The 18,115-nt window shown below is 39.0% G+C and overlaps 1 protein-coding gene across 3 annotated transcripts in view; it reads right to left on the reverse strand.

The window, feature by feature from the left end:
- ppm1ba (protein phosphatase, Mg2+/Mn2+ dependent, 1Ba) overlaps positions 1-12,820 on the reverse strand; it is a 35,362-nt gene extending 22,542 nt beyond the window's left edge. The window contains exon 1 of one of the 3 annotated variants that reach the window (XM_037538537.1): positions 12,383-12,820. The gene's annotated coding sequence lies outside the window, so the exon portion shown is untranslated. Of the gene's footprint in view, positions 1-2,179; positions 2,312-12,382 lie in introns of those variants that run through there. The other 2 variants (XM_017690587.2, XM_037538536.1) reach the window with 2 other exon arrangements.
- Between the last annotated feature and the right edge of the window lie 5,295 nt (positions 12,821-18,115).

Below are 18,115 nucleotides of genomic sequence, written 5' to 3' on the forward strand. Positions count from 1 at the left end.
GATTCACTAAACGATCATCACTTTTGTTTTTCAGTGTAAAAAGTACTATAAAAAGGTTAAAATGGGTTTGACTTAAGTTTATTTGATTTTCTACATGCCATGTCTAGTTATATGTGTTGTTAATAATGTTTGTTTTTTGTGTTAATCATGCCTGAAGACATTCAAGTTTGTTTCACAAAGCAGGTTTTCACAGTCAGTGCAGTAATTTAAGGCTGAAGTCCTTTACTTCTCATATTACTGAACAGCGCTTAGCTTTGGGTTTATGTCATCTGGCTAACTTAGTGAAAATACTATCTGGACTGTGTTCTTTAATATATGTATTGAAATCAGTGGAATCCCCCCCCCCCACGCCAGGGAGACCCACGAGTGTGGAGGGGGCGGAGCACAAAGCCCAAGCTCCCCGGACAGGCGCGAGTCACAAGAGTAACGGCGGGAGGATAAGAAGAGCGAAGACACTGCTACCGGCCACTAGAGGCACCAGAGGAAAGAGCGAGTGCAGAACTCTGCCGGCCAGGCCCCACCCCCTGTTATGCAGCGAGGTCGCTACGTTCGACCCAGGCGGCCGAGTTGCCAGCTAGGGGCAAAGGGCGAGGAGGCAGAGCGGCGAGCTCTTGTTCCCTCTCGGCTCCGGTGCTCACACTGCCCTTAATGAGAGCCAGCTGATTCTGATCTGGCCGGAAGCATGAGCGCCTTTAAAAAGAACTGAGAGGGAACAGAGCGAGGGAGGGACAAGCAGCAGCAGCTGAACAAGACTGAAGAGCTGAAAAGTCTAGCTTAAGCCACTGAAAAGTGGCCAGCATAGGTTTGGTTGTGTATACTTCGTTTATTTTGTGGGAAAATAAAGACATGGCTGCTGCAGAACGGAATCCTGCTTCCAGCGTCCTCCTTGAGCCCTGGGTAGCACATGCCATGCTACACATGGTTGTTATTGCGTAAAATGATGATACATACAAGGCTACACTCTGCCACTCACATCTCTATATCGACGGGTGCTCAAGTGCTTCAATTCCACTTCATGCTTCTAGAATCAGGACAGCAAAGCCTGCTGCAAAAACTGCACTTAACAGCATTAAAGCCAACCACACATGCTAACCCATATTTCTGACATACTAATCCTGTTATCATAAACCAGAAACGCTTATTTTATTAGTAGGCTACAGCAGAGCAGACTGCGGCCGAGCCATTTGGCATGTGATGATGTCACAAGGCAGCTTGTCTGAGTGTCTGCGTCTCACGCCCATTGAACTATAAATAACCCCTAGCTAGGATTGCACACTACTCACATTCCATCCTCTGAAGCCTCCAGCCATATACTACTCCATTTCCAAACTCTCACCTTTCATCAAAGGGAAACTGTATTTCCTCTTAACTCAAGCCTCCAGAGCACTTCAACAGGCCTAGTTGGAAGACCCTTATATCTCAAAGGAATATGAGGCAAGAGTTTAAGTTCTAGGATGATGGCTTCCCTTAAAGGAAAGCATTATCTGCTCAAGTCTAGCATAATGTTTGATATCAAAACAAGGTGCCACGTCCTGAACACCTGCGCCCTGACTCCACGTCCAGCACACTTTGATCAGGCGATGCGATTAGCATCACAGTACACTAAAAAGGCCAGACAATAATAACTCATTGGTTATGGATGTGGCTGGTTGCACAGACGGCTTTTTGTATTGAAGCAAAAGACAAACAGAAACAAAATACATTCAATGGGGATAGGAAGTGAAACAGACCTTTGAAGGCCATTTCAATGATGGCACCCAATAAAAGGTAAAATGGCAAATTTATACAGCACTTAGCTTATTAAGCATCTGTTACAGAGAAACAACGCTTTCACAGATTTTTACCCAACTACATGCACGCTGATCATTCAAGATCATATAAAAGGTAATAAAATAACTAAAATGCATGTGGTTCAGCCACAAAACCTACTCTTCACTACCATGAGGAGATCAGCTTTGAAATGACTTCCAAGCATTGTTTTATACATGTGAGCTTGCAGACATCCTGCAGAGCGTGGCAGAAAGCATTTACATATCTGCTTCATATCAGACACACAACATCGACAGCAAGCCAGAAAACAAACCTATGCTAACTCCACTCATTCTATAAATAGTCTCTATCATTTACAGCTCAGTTCCGTAGCACAGCAAGTGATTTTATGGCTTTAAAATGCGCTTACCTGACCTTATGTGGGTCTGCATTCAACAGATATGTATCCAGGTGATCAGCTGCTCTAACAAGGTCTCTACATTCCAATGATGTGCACAGAGGAGGCCTACATAGTCCCAAGATGTATGGCACTGCAATGATGTAACCACTGGACCACTGTCATACGTTCCGTTTCCATGCCTACCATGCCTGGAGTGGCAGCTAAGAGTGGTTTCTATAGCAACGGAGAGCTTCAACAGGGCACTTCAGTGCATCTTTGCTACGACCAGTCTCTTCTCTGGAATGGAAAGTGCAGCAAGAGTGCAGACAAACAAAAATTCACGTTGGAGTATGAAGCACAGGTCCGACATTTAAGTAGAACGCATGACCCACGCGGAGAATCATCTTCAGTGCTCTAGTCACATCTATTAAACGAAGATAACTGAGGCTTACGTCTAGCTCTGCTTTTACTGGATTATGCACAATGGAGAATGAAATACATCTGCACATCCTTTTTACCTTTAGCATGCTCCAAATTTGAGCCAATCTTTTTTCTGCGTGCGCACAAATCCCAATAAATCCTTTTTTTTTAAATTATAATATTCTAGGCTGAATGATTAATTACACTTTTATCGTCATCCAGATAAGAACTGGTCTGCATATACCATACTGCGGTAGACAGATAACAGCAAACTGGATATTCCATGCTTTTGAATGAATCAGCAAAGAGAAAATCTGTCTAAACACATCTTAGGATAAAAAAGTGGCTAACACCAATGCTCCGCACGATGGAAGGAATGGGACGGTTATTCCAATAATGCTATCACCATGGCAACATTTTTATAGCTGCATGTTGCCAATGGACACTACCATGAGGCCTGAAACAATCCTTTTTTTAATGCAGCACAATACAAGAGAGATGTTCCTGCCTGAGTTAGGAATCAAACCCTTGCACACATGAACACCTGAACAACTACAGCAACTATTAGTCTGTAAAAAGACGTTTTTAACAGAAGAACAATTTTCAGTCCCAGGTGTTGTGCAAAATGTGTCAAACACATTTTAGCAAACTGTATATTTAGGCCATGTTTTATTTATATGGAAAAAGCTGTTCTGGGAATGCTGACTGTACACAGCTGTTTAAGAACTTTATTGCTTTGCATAATAGTGATCAGTGATTTTGCAATATTTGCCAATTTTTTAAAAGAGGTTATAGTGATGCTTTTACATTTAAAAAACAGCAGGAAAACATGCATATCAAATTACTATTATCTTCTGTTGAACAAACAAGTCTAATTTGAAATTAAATATTTACTTCAAACAGAGTTAAACAAAATCAGTTAAAAGAATTTTGTCACACAAAGTAATTTTCTTGGTTGATCAGACAAACCACTATTTTCAGTGGTGGATAATGGACTTCTTACAAAAAGTAAGAGAGTTTTTTAGTATTAGTCAATTATTCACTTTTCAGTGAGAAACAGCAGCCAAATTTATAACTGCACAATAAACTTTTGAGGTTCCCTTTTAAGCTTCGCTTCACAAAAATGTACACACTGAATAACTGCAGTAAAAAATACAAGTTAACTCTACATAACTCTAACCATAATCAGTAAAACAGGATTACATAATCTAACCAACCACACTTATTGTTCAATTCACCACGCTAGCAGTGCACATAGGTGGACTCTTTTGAAGTAGCTTACATCACAATTTGGTCATCAAACTACATTATTCATTCCAAAACATCTGCAAGAAAGGGGTACTACACCAGGTGCACAAATGTGTTCATTTTAATAGCCTTTTACATGATAATCTAAGCCAAGATAGCAGAATCTAGACTTCAGAACCATGCTTCTCAACTATTCAGACCAGCCGAGATGTTCTATCCATTTAACTGTGTAAATAAACAGGGATCAGTTAGAACAAAACACCAATTCTGTGAAAGTGAAAGACCAGTCTTAAAACACACATTACAGCCATTAAAACTAGCTATACTATTGCATAAATTATTATTTATTACTGTTCGGCATGACAGTAATGATCTGTGCATGAAAGCAAAGGAAGTCTTATTTAACACTTTCTGTGGTGCATATTAAGAAGTTTTGTACTTTTAAATATTTATACTTTATGGTAGGCTGAAAATCTGTGGCATCCCTAATTAAGGCATAGCCTGTTCTCTCTCATTTGAAAGCTTTTTAAGCCAGTGGTCATCATTCACACAGAGTCTGAAGGCCACAGTGTAAATTTACAGCAGGGAAGACAAAAATGAATTTCATGCATCAAAAATGCAACAAATGCAAATGCATGCAACATTATGAAAGTGTGATCACTTATAGTTAAGCCCTATAGCCAAGAGCTAATATGTGCATTTCTTCCCTGCTTTTGATGATGAGCAGAGTGGTCTGATGCGAAGTGGGTTATGTAGAGGAACTTATCAGCTCTTTTGTTTACAGTAGTGGTGATAGGAAACGGGGTGCTAGGTCTGAGTTTTTACATATAATGCAGACAATGGTTTAGAAAAAAAAAAAATTAAAAATGAGTTTTCTTTGTGGAGTATTTGACCTTTAATCACCCTACATATACATTATATTTCCAAAAGTATTCACTCACCCATCCAAATCATTGAATTCAAGTGTTCCAATCACTTCCATGGACATAGTTGTATAAAACCAAGCACCTAGGCTTGCAGACTGCTTCTACAAACATTTGTGAAAGAATGAGTCGCCCTCAGGAGCTCAGTGAATTCCATCGTGGTACCGTGATCGGACGCCACCTGTGCAACAAGTCCTGTCATGAAATTTCCTCACTACATATTCCACAGTCGACCGTCAGTGGTATTATAACAAAGTGGAAGTGATTGGGAATGACAGCAACTCAGCCACAAAGTGGTAGGCCATGTAAAACGACAGAACAGGGTCAGAGGATGCTGAGGCGCATAGTGCGCGGGTCACCAACTTTCTGCAGATTCAATCACTACAGACCTCCAAATTTCATGTGGCCTTCAGATTAACTCAAGAATAGCGTAGAGAGCTTCATGGAATGGGTTTCCATGGCCAAACAGCTGCATCCAAGCCTTACATCACCAAGCACAATGTAAAGTTTCGAAAGCAGGGTTGTAAAGTCGCCACTGGACGCTACAGCAGTGGAGATGTTTCACACTTCTCCATCTGGCAATCCGATTGACGAGTCTGGGTTTGGCAGTAGCCAGGAGAACGGTACTTGTCTGACTGTATTGTGCCAACTATAAAGTTTGGTGGAGGCAGGATTATGGTGTGGGGTTGTTTTTCAGGAGTTGGGCTCGTCCCCTTAGTTCCAGTGAAAGGAACTCTTAATGCTTCAGCAGACCAAGAGATTTTGGACAATTTCATGCTCCCAACTGTTTGGGGACGGCCTCTTCCTGTTCCAACATGACTGCACACCAGTGCACAAAGCAAGGTCCATAAAGACATGGATGAGCAGATTTGGTGTGGAAGAACTTGACTGGCCTGCACAAAGCCCTGACCTCAACCCAATAGAATGCCTTTGGGATGAATTAGAGCGGAGATTGTGAGCCAGGCCTTCTCGTCCAACATCAGTGTCTGACTTCACAAATGCGCCTCTGGAAGAATGGTCAAAAATCCAGTAAACACGCTCCTAAACCTTGTGGAAAGCCTTCCCAGAAAAGTTGAAGCTGTTATAGCTGCAAAGGGTGGGCTGACAACCCTGTGGATTAAGAATGAGATGACACTCAAGTTCATATGGGTGTGAAGACAGACAAGCGAATACTTTTGCCAACATAGTGTACCTCTCCGTTATGAACGCTTTTTAAAAAACACATTCTGACCAAAATTCTCTCAAAACTGTTGTAAAACAACATGCAAGTCAATAAGAAACATATTAATAACCTCCTGTGAAGCAGCCTTAGAGGCATTAACTTGATGTCTCATTCATATCACCACTGCTAAACAATTTAACTTGAAAAATTTCTCTAGAACAAACCATTTTACATCAAACCAAATCAGTGGAATTCCCCTGTAAAATACATAACTGTGATCTCTGATTACAAGAATAAGATAAATTATAGCTAATTAATTATTTTATCACTTTTTTGTATATTTTTTGTTTCTGAGGTAAACTTAGTAATTATAACTGCGTATTTCACAGATGTGGTTTAAGCAAATTAGAATGAAAGAAATTCAAAATATTGTGCTTGTCTGTCAAATTTCCATTGGGAAATGCATTTGCATGCAGAATCACAGCCCCAAACCCACATTTAAAGATCCAATATTTAAGTTGTTACTTGTCTGTTTAAGTTAACAAACATCAAAAATAGATGCTGAAGATAAATTCTACTGGTCTCTCTAAGCAGACAAGTCGTAATGTTGAAGGCTGTAATCTGACACGATTCCCCACTAAAAATAAACAAACTAGTGTTGCCAGGTTACTAGTTTCTTTGCACCATTCAGCAGGCCAGCTGGACCTTCTCAAACTGCAGTGGAATGGGACACTTCACTCTAATCCCATCTTACAGAGCTGTTCAGAAATGAAAGTAGTGGAACATATTCATAAAAAAGTCTTTACTTGCCACATTGAATCCAGCTTTTGGCTACACTGCAAACCTAAGACATCATATTATGTATTTTATCAGAAGTTCTTTCAATGCTGGAAGTATCTATAGCAAGTATAACAAATAGCAATAGAATACATACTGTCAGAAGTTGGGTGCCATTCAAAAAGGGGAATCCATTGACAGTGGTTGACAGCCAATGTGGCAGGAGGCTTTGATATTACATACAGTGCTAGTGGTTGACACATAGCTCAGCCAGTGTGGGATGTGCCTAGAAATCTTTAGGTATGAAAATGGAAACAGTGAGAAATGCATCAGATGGTCAGTGGGTGGGCCAGCAGAGGATACGACTAAGCCTCCAAATAATACAATTTATGTCTACAAGTGGACTTGAGACCTTTCTCAGTTGTAATTCTAAACGAATGGCTATTCTCTTTGTTCTGTATCTAATTAGTACAAGCTTGGCCACCATATCTTCCAGACACACACTGACCATAAACCTGGGATTGTTTATTGTCTTTCTAAATGTGGGTTCAAGCTGAGCATAAGAGATTTTCTGCTTAAGTCATGGAAACAGAGCTGATGAGTAAGCTCATCTTCCCAACGTCTTCTGCGTATCATTGTCTACATGCTCATTACCCAGCACCCAAAGCATCATGAAAGCTTTAAGCATTGCAACAGTTCCACCAGCTTTGGCACTGAGACATCATATATTTCAGATATGAAGCTGAGAAGTAAAATGGAAAATATCTGAATGTGATTCAAAGGGTATCCATCATACATATACAAAGGCAGTAAGCACAACACTACTAAAAATGTCCTCTATCCGTCATTAATCAGACTGAGAAAGACAAAAAGACAGAGTGGAAAAGCATCACAGGGTTCAGAAGGTTTCCAGATACAGCAGTTAACAAGCTAACTCAATTTACTAATCCACTCAGCGGATACATGCAGTGTTTGATTAACATCTGACTAGAGGTTTTCTGCACATCAAGGGATTGTGAAAGAATAACACTACAAAGTGACTGTTTCTTCTTTACAAAACCACATCACTATAACAACAAATAACACACATAAACTATAAAGACAAATCAATTCAGCCTCCTGATCTAATTTCATGAATACAGGCAGCCTACAGTGTGTTAAACATAAAACAGCCCATATATACGCTGCATAAAACAGTTTACTCACTACTATGGACATAAAACAGATCTCACTGAAATACCACACACACCTCGAATAATTACAGCATAAACAACGTGACCATTTATTGTTCAAAGACTTAAACTAACCAAACAAGCATGACAGACAGTTACTGAAACAGTATGAACAGGTATAAAGCTTGTATCAAATAGAAAACAGCATAGATTAGTCATATCAGGTTCAATTATGCTTTTAATTTCAGCATCTTCCAAAAAACACAAATATTAAATATAAGCACTATTCAGATACGCCACACATAACCATGCAGGCTATCAAGTTTTTCTCCTTTTAGAAATCATGTATGAGCCATCTGTGTTAAGTGATATATCCTAAAGCTTAAACTGAAACATTTATTGAATATTATAATGATAAAATCTATCACAACATATCTTACATGATAAAAGAATTAGAGTTTAACAGTACACAGCCTTCCTCAACCACCGAACATTAGGCCAGGAAACTGACATGCAGTTTAAAGAGAAAAGAACCCCAATTAAAGAGGCTCTAGAAGATCACTCTTATCACAAAATAAATCTAAAATACAAAATATAACTAAATATTAGACCACAGTGGCCAATATGTTCCCCAGAAATGTTGGTTAAAAAGTCTAATTTCACAGTTCAAAAGTCAGAGTGTTCAGTAAAATACATAACACAACTGTCAAGTGACAGGCTGAAATACCTTCAAAAGGCCATAAAATTCAATTTATACCAAATTTCATCAGACTGTGTCTCACATCAAAAGAACACTACGCACAAGCAGGTCATGCTGCATTGCAATCAGCACAGTACCTTACATTCATCATGTCACTTAAACACTGAATACAAAACAGACCAAACAAGTAGTCTGACCATTGCAGGCTAGCCTAACAGGAATTCTGAGTAGATATTCTACACCTAAAAGGCAGTAGAGCTACACCTTACCATGGCCACATTGCCACTGGTTGTGCAGACTGACCAAATACAGCCTCTCACTCACACATAAAGCTCGAACAGCATCAACTGGCAGCTAAATCGAATTTTATTTGAGAGCAAAAAGTAGAATCGGCTGGCCGCTTAAACATATGGGGGTCTCGGCTGTTTTCTTCAACTAAAACTGGACAAATATAACTGTGGGTGCCATGCCAGTACAACTGTTCAAAATGACTGGCTATAGCTATTAATTCTAGGCTATATCACATAATATCTTGGGAATTATGTGACAACATGCCTGTTGGAAAGAATTATGCATCTCTTTGCAACTGCAAAATATTTCACACACCACATTTCTACATCTTAATAACACTGATTTAGAAAATTCATCTTTGGTTATTCCGAGACCCAGCATCACCTCTCCCTGTGCCAATACATCTGTTTGGATGGAGATGAATGAGGCAAAGATCATCAAATCCAGCTTTTAAGCAACATCATTCTGTTGAGCTTGGTACATTAATTAAAACAAATGAAAGAGCAAAGAAAAAATGAGAACACAATTAACATATTAAATCCTAAGCAATCTGTAAAAGCTACTCTAAATCAAACAATTTAATTGCTTTTCTGACCCAGCATGTGGAAACTGGTATGCCTTTAACCACAAATGTCAATCACAATAGGTTAGATGAAGGTTACAGACATGTTTTGCAGGACATTATTTTCTTGGGAAGCAATGAAACAGGAATCAGGGGTCAATATGTTTTACATAAATACCTGCTGGTACCAATACCCATAAATAAATATTAATAAAATGTGAAACATTTAAACAGCAATCATATTTCTGAATATAAAAGGAGCAACTAGGAAAGGCCTTTTATCTCTTTGAGTAAGGATGGGTGAAGGCTTGTCACAGAACTTTGCCAAAAAAATTGTGCCAAAGAACAATCCAAAAGGTTAACGACGTTCCTCAATGTGAAACTGCAAGAATTTCACCCTCTACAGTGCATAGCATCATCAAAAGATGCAGGTAATCTGGAAAAATCTCTGTAACTGTGACTGTCCACCTCCAAGACAGGACAGCATTAAAAACTGGCATGCTTCTTGAATGGATGGGAATGGGAATACTTTAACAAGTTTTGTCAATAAACACTGTTTACTGCTGTATCCACAAATGCATGTGAACACTTTTCTATATACAGCTGACGTCATATGTCAACACAGTCCAAAAATGTTGCCAATCTCTTTGGGCTCAAGCTCATTTGAAACGGACTGATACACAACAGAAACATGTATTCATGAGTCAACCTTTTAGACTTTTGACGGAAAAAAAATGCACGCTGTCTTCGCCGGGCTAAAGAGAAGGACCATCCAGACCTTTTCCAGTGTAATGTACAAAAGCCACTGTCTCATGGTATGGGGGTATATTCATATCCATGGCCTGGGTAACTTGCCATCTATGAAGGAACCATTAATGCTAAAAAAAAAAAAAAAAAAAAAAAAAAAAAAAAAACACACACATTTTGGGGCAAAATACACTGCCTCCCAGAAAATGGTTTTGTCATCCACGGTTATTTCAGCACGACAATGCTAAGCCACATTCTGCCCATGTTACAACAGCATGGCTGCATAATCCAAGAGTGTGGGTGCTAGACTGGCCTGCCTGCCGTCCAGACCTGACTTCCATTGAAAGCGTGTGGCACATTATGAAGTGCAAAATAAGACAATGAAGGTCCTACACGGTTGCAATGGTTGCAGGTGCTGACTTGTATAAAGAAATGGAAATCAGTCTCCAGACCGCAAACAATTATTAAATGTTGTTAAGAGGAAAGATGATGTAATACAGTGATAAACATTCTCCTATCCCAACTTTTTTGGAATGACAGGCCTCAAATTTGATGTTTTCAACCAGAACTTTCCAATCACCGCTTTTTGCTTTTATTACCAATTCACATACTGTCCCAACTACATTTGGAATCGAGGTTTGTGCAAAAAAAAAAAAACGGTCTGACTTGAAATCAATGACCCCATCTTTAATGACACATTTAAAGTAACAAAAAAAAGTGCTGACAGGTTTTTATATTGTGGTATTGATTAATAAGCTTTATAACTATGATGGCATAATATATCAGTTTCCATTTTGCCACAACAATAGAAAGATGTATGAAAGATCTATGTAAGACTCAATTTTTTATAATAATAAGAGATCTAATAAAACAAACTAACTCAGGTTTGTTAGCCATTATTTGAGTTGTCATTCTTGCCAGGATCCAAGACACATGGATACAACTTTACTCATACGGTCTTCAATCTGCGGAATGTTTAGCTGGAGCAAAAGATAACACTACCTTTCTGTAATTAATGTCTGTAGGAAAAAAATAACATTCCCAAATTAACACTGTGCTGTCATTTATTCCATTCTCATTTTGATGGCTCACTCTGCTTGGACAACGCTAAGCCTAGTAGGTTAGTGAAATATCTTCATTTTCTAGGGCAATACGAGTGTAGCATCCTCTTACCAAGTCAGAATGCAGCTGGGGGAAAAAGAGCAGCAATCACAAGCAAAACCATCAGTTTGTGCTAACCTGTAAGGGTGATTATGTTATATGTGATATATTATTTGAAATAAAATCAACAAATTATAAATACATGCAACAGTTATTCTTTTCAAAATGTCAAATCAATCCCCTGAATCCAAGCATCCAATGTGAATGCTTTAGTCTACAAATGTAAACTTTTGTTGGATTTGTTGGAACTGCTGCTATAAGGGGCAGTGCCAAAGAAGCTTTTCTGCACTTTCAGGTTCTTCTGTACCTTGTTAATTCAGTTGCTTTCATTAATGCCCAAAAAATCATTAAGGAATGGGACCTGTATAAATCACTGACACCCAACCTGCTAGCAACAACAGTATACAAACTAGAAACAGAGCCTGCGTTAATTCTATTAGACCCTTAAATAATAAAACATTTGATCTACTGAGTTTTACAGTATATGCCACTAATCCGTGCCATGCACACCTACGATAAATACAATTTGTACTTTTATTTTTTAATATTTTTCATTATTGGGAACACTGGATATGTAAAATGCAACAACGGTAATTAACGGTGTGAACTTACAGACCAAGATTTTGTTGTAAACCCTTGAGCTAGCAAATCTACGTGATTCGGGTTTGATTCGGGTTTTAGTCGAGTTCAACCACTGATTAGAGTAACAAAGAACAGACAGGCGAAAAGTAGAAGCAACATCACTTTCTGGCTTTGAGATAGCTAACCTAGCTCTCGTTTCCTAGCGCTTATCTCCGTGATAAACAAGCTAGTCTCTCCAGTTTAAAACGCTGCCTAGAATTGGAGAGGAGTGAGAATAGCGCGGTTATTTCGAGGGAATGATGAAATAGCCAAACGGCATTATGATATGTAGCGAGTCACTAGTTGCTCGTCACCCAGTTCAACTAGGGCGCTGGGTTAGCTGGCTGGTTAGTCGCAGCCACAGTGTCAGGTGTTACAAAACACAGCTAACCCATTAGCCAGCGCTAGCTAAGCCTGTCGGCTTGGCGGAAGACTGAGAAGCAACTTACATTTCTCAGGATGCAGTTATCCTTCCACAAGACCCCGCGTACCAGGCAGATGACCACTTGATTTTTCTACGACAAGCCCACTCCCTAACCATCGAATTAGTTTGCTGGTTATGGTGGACACGCTCGGTTACGGCTAGCGCAGCTGTGCTAGCTGTTAGTTAGCCCAGCTAGCTACCAGGCTAGCTAATGCGGTGGGTTTCACACGGTCAGCTCGGACTGCACACTCAACAAATAGCGGATATGACCGTGAGGTTTTTCATACATATTTGACACCCGCTGCCGCCCTTGTGCAGTGTAGGTCAGGGAAAGCCAAATCCGACGAAATATGGAAGCTAATGTGGCGTTTCGGCTAGCGACATGTTAACGGACAGATGACGTCCTCCCCATCACTGACGGCCAACAGCTCGCAGTAGCTACGTGAGGGGCGGAGCCTCGAGCACAGCGCTGCGCTGAGGAGAGCTACATGTGTGGACACTGGTTTAAACAGGGGTCGGTCAAATGAAACGACACCGCAGAGGGCAGTAACACGATGAGAGCTTGTCAGGCCCAAAGAAGGTGAACGAAATTTCCAGGATGAAAAAAAAGCTACTGCCTACACGATCTTTAGTAATCAATATAATTATACATAAATTGAGGATATTGGGCTACAGAGTGTACTACTTAGCTTAGTATACATCTACACTACATTATTATTAATACATTAGCTTAATATTCCTCTTAGCATATAACACACCTAGGTGGATGGTGTAGTATAGTGGTTAACACCTCTGCCTTCTACGCTGTAGACTAGGGTTCAATCCCTACACTATACCAATCAGAGTCCTTGGGCAAGATTCCTAACACTGCCTTCGCCTACTTGTGTAAAATGATCAAATTGTAAGTCGCTCTGGATAAGAGCGTCAGCTAAATGCCATAAATGCTATATAGCACTCCGTTACCCTTTTATGATCTAATCCATACCATCATTTATTAATTAGCCTCGTGCACTTATTAAAGGAAACACTTAAAAAGATGCTCATTCAAGGGGTCCTTAGTAAAGGTATTGGTTCTACTTCTATTATATATATTCTGCTATATAGAACCATTTTCAATAAGGTTCTATTTAGTACCATATACAACACATTCTCCATTGATTTCCCCCATTCAGAGAATTGTTTAAGCATGATATGGGTCTATATAGAACAATTGCCTTTACTAAAGAACGTTTTAAGAACCATCTTGTTGAAGTGTGCGGTGTAAGTAGTGGTGAAAGTGACCAGGACTTACTGGGGGATGTTACTTCCTGTTTCTGGTGCTTTTTCACGCTGAACTATTGCTTAAAAAATAAAATGCACCAATAAATGTTCAAATCTAGTGCATTTCCTACATTAACAGCACAGGAGATTCGACTGCTGAAAGTTTTGCCGTTTGTCCTTGGCAATACGTCACATCTGAGGTGTCTAATCTTTTTTTTCCATGAAATGATTTTATTGAAGGAATAGGTTGGTTAAAAAAAATATCTAATTTACATGATTTTCCTTTTGCCCCAAATGCAGCCAATGAGCCATGATATATTTGATGTCCAAGGCATGCTACTTTAGTTTATAACTTGAGCTGATGTAGTTTTGAAAGTGAAATGTTTTCCTGTTCTTGCTTGATATAGTATTTCAGCTTCTCAACATTTGAGGGCCTCCTTTGTGGTATTTTTTGTTTCATAATGCGCCAAATGTTTTCAATGGGTGACAGGTGTAGACTCCAGGCAGGCTAGTTTAGCACCCAGCCTCTTTTACGACAGAGCCATGCTGTTGCAGTGTATGCAGAATGTGATTTGGCATTGTCTTGCTGAAATAAGCAAGCCTTCCCTTAAAAAGACGTCGTCTGAAAGGCAACATATGCTGCTACAAAGCCTGTAAATATCATTCAGCCTTAGTGGTGCCTTCACAGATTTGCAAGTCACCAATGCATTGTGCATCAATGCACCCTCAAAGATGCTGGCTTAAATGAGCTTGGCCCAGAGAAGGTGGCAGCTTTTCTGGAACCTTTTAATATATGGTTTCTTTTTTGCATGGTAGAGTTTTAACTTGCATTTGTGAATGCAGCACAAACTGTGTTCACAGCCAGTGTTCACTCCTGAGCCCATGCAGCGATTTCCACTACAGAATTGTGTCTGTATTTAATGCAGTACCACCTGAGGGTCCAAAGATCATGGCCAGCCAGTATTGGTTTTCAGCCTTGTCCCTTGCATACAGGGCTGTCTCTGGATTCTATAAATCCTTTAATGATATTATTTAATGTAGATGATGAAATCCCAAAGTTCTTTGCTATTTTATGTTGAGAAACGTTATTCTTGGTTTGTTGTACTATTTGCCCACTCAGTCTTTCGCAGAGTGATGAACCCCTCTATGTCTTTGTTGCTGAAAGACTCATCGTTTCTGGGATGCTCCATTTATACCCAGTCATGTTACTGCCTGCTACCAATTAACCTAATTAGTTATGAGATGTTCCACCAGGTGTTTTTTAGCATTACACAAAGTAACCAGTCCTGTCCTAACTTTTTTGAAACATGTTGCTGGCATCAAATTCAATATAGGCATATGTTTTTCAAAAACAATAGTCTTTTTGCTGTTTTCAAAAAGTGTTGCGTTCCATTTCGCAAAAACAAGAAAATCCATGGGTAGTCCAGTACATTACTTCAATTTTTCAAGATTTCCTACTGATGCAAACTGTACATTTTGCATTGTAAAATTTGCTGCTGTACTGAGTACATTCTTACAGAAGACACCTCAAACAAGTGAATCCCAGGTAATGACTGTTTACGTTTTCTCCTTCTTTGTTGTGTTCCCTTACTGTCATGCCGGTGGGTCCAGCATCCCCCTGACACATTGCTTCAGGCGTATACATTTAGTTTCCAACATATGCAACTCGTTTGCAGAAGTTGTGGTCAAATTCAGGTAAATCTTGCAGATTAAATTTTTTTGCTGAGCTATCCCTTTAATCACAGACTTGGTGATGCTTTATATTCTGCTTCTAAACAGTCCTACTGTTCTGTACACCTGCCTCTTACTTTCTGTCTTTAGGCCTTATTCTCCTCTCCCAGTTCTCATCACACTTGTTCCTCTTTCTCTCTTTTTTCAAGCTGAAAAACAAAAACACTCAAAATCTGCTGCCAACAGCAGTACTTTTAATTGTTGCCAGGAAATCTAGGTCTTAATTCTGTCTAGGCATTTTCATTAAACACCTTATAATCCATAATGCTGTGTTTCAGTAAACATTGGGAGTTACAAAACAGCAACTTCAATCCCAGTCTGTAAACCTAGTTATTTTCCTTAAATAGAGATGATATACTTTTTTGGAGAGCAGGAACATTTATCAGGAAAAAGGAAGAAAAACTGGCTTGTTGAGTATTAAAAACATGTAAATGAGTTGGTTTATCAGAGGTATAGACAAGATATTTACAACAAACAGAACTATACAAACATTTCCTACAGGTTCTTGAAATTTAATTGAAACTAATATTAATTAGACAACCACCATGTAGGAATCAATCAAGGTTTTACCAAGTTAAACTACAAGGAGCAAGGCAAAATATCAAACGTGTGTCAAAACAACTGCTATTGCAACAGAAATACTGAATGACCTTGTTCATGTGAAGATGTCATCTCTTTAGCCCACAGATGCTTATGTGGAATATTAAGTATATAAATGACACTCATTGGACAAGATAAACCAAATGACACAGCATCAAGGTTTGAGAAAATAAGAAAGTGAACAGGCACTTTTATTTTATTTTATTTATTTATTTTTTATGCTTTCTTTGTAACTTAACATTGTGTGTTGACAGCCTGCTACAGAGTGCACTACCATAGGAACTGGGTAGACAGATCATGCACTACAGCTTTCCGTTGGCTTAATGGGCTGTAGACTGAACATGGGGATGCATTCAACACAGTACATCCTTTTATGCACACACTTTCGAAACAGTGTAAAACAACCATGTGTGGTTTTCACTTGTATAAAGAATTCTGTACATATTTGAATTCTGAGCAGTGAAACCGTCCATGCCAACTTTTATCCCTGAATTTATTCCTGATTCTACCTTTGATCATATAGTGATATACACTGTATCTTTATTAATCCATTAGCCAGGTGTACTTCTTTGCATAGTATACATCTACAGTAGGTCATTATTAACACATTAGGCTAGTATGGTTCTAGCATAGTGTACATTTATAGTATATCCATATTAATCCATTATCTTAGTATGTCTGCACTATTGAACCTCAATATTAGTTTGTTAGCTAGTGTACTTCTTAAGATATGAGATATAAATATACATCTATGCTATTATTAAGCAGTTTGTCCATTATACGTCTGAGCATAATATACCTCTAGACTGTGTCATTGTTTTTCTAACATTATTAATTAAACCATATTTAATACTAACCTTTATCCAACTATTCAGACTAATACAACTTCTAGTCTTTGGAAAAACTGAACAGTTGTAATATTTAATCCAAGTGTTTTCTCCTTCTGTTGTAGACACCCAATAAATACACCCTTTTATTTTGTGGAAAATATATCACATAGATTATAAACTATTGATCAATATGATGTACCTACTGCCCTAGATAGATCTGAGGCCATTCCTTCCTGATAATTGTGACGCTGGATCTATATATGCATGCAAATCTACACTGTAAATCTGCTTGTTGGTTATTATGATTCTTACTTGCCAGTAATGTTCCATATGTGTGTTCCGAATAACTTTTAATAAATAGATAAAGACATTTGGAATGTTGTATTGTTGTGATACTAAATGTTAGAAAGTGTTTACTTTTATTTTTATTACTTGTTTGCATTTCTATAGAATGTAAATAAAGTAAGAATTAATGAGCAGGTATTTCCTCAATAATCCCCCTCTCTCTCATGGTGTGGTGAAGGGCTTATGACATGACAGGGGTCCATGTCATGCACTGCTTGTAAAGGCCCTTTCTGAAGGACTAGCCTTGGCCTACCCCATCACTAGAGCTAAAAAGCCTGGCCTGTGCTTAATGAGTGCTGCTGAAGCATTGCTATGGAGACCGCAGAGAGCCTTTCATCACCATGGAGACTATAGAGGATTGTCTGAACACCGGGATCTTCTTATTCAGCAATGAAAGGAGGAAGCTAAACTTATCCAAGGGCCGTTCTCCTATTCTAGAGAGCCTCACGAGTCCGCCATTATGTCATAGTCAACTTCGGTTATAAAGGTGTTGGTCATGCTGAAGTGATAAAACCAGAGCTAACCGATAACTTCAAATGAAACAATGACATAAGCAACAGTCTTTCAGATATAGACTGAAGTTGAATGTTGGCAGGTGAGTTCATTTAAGGCTGTTCTTCATAACACGTGTAAGTTGTTTGGGTTGTGATGGAATGGAAGCGATTGATGACTGTGTATTTATCTACACACTTTTTTATGGTGTTGAAAGTAAATGCTCACTTTGCTTTTGAAAAGTGGTTGGCCACCCAACAGGCTGCCAGAAGTTGGAGGTGTTTTTACCTGATTAGATTTGCAGCATTTGGCAGATGCTGTTATCTAGAGCAACTCAAAATTGAATAATGTTACAGAGATATGCAAATGCAGCATTAGGAAACTTGACCCAAGGACTCATATTGGTACAGCATGGTGTGTTTGCCCAGGCAGGGACTCAGACCTCACTCGAGTGTTATATGAGGACCAATACAGAAGTTCGGAATAATTACCTGTAGGAT

The sequence above is a fragment of the Pygocentrus nattereri genome, chromosome 5 (genome assembly GCF_015220715.1).
Source record: "Pygocentrus nattereri isolate fPygNat1 chromosome 5, fPygNat1.pri, whole genome shotgun sequence".
Classification (NCBI taxonomy): Eukaryota; Metazoa; Chordata; class Actinopteri; order Characiformes; family Serrasalmidae; genus Pygocentrus; species Pygocentrus nattereri.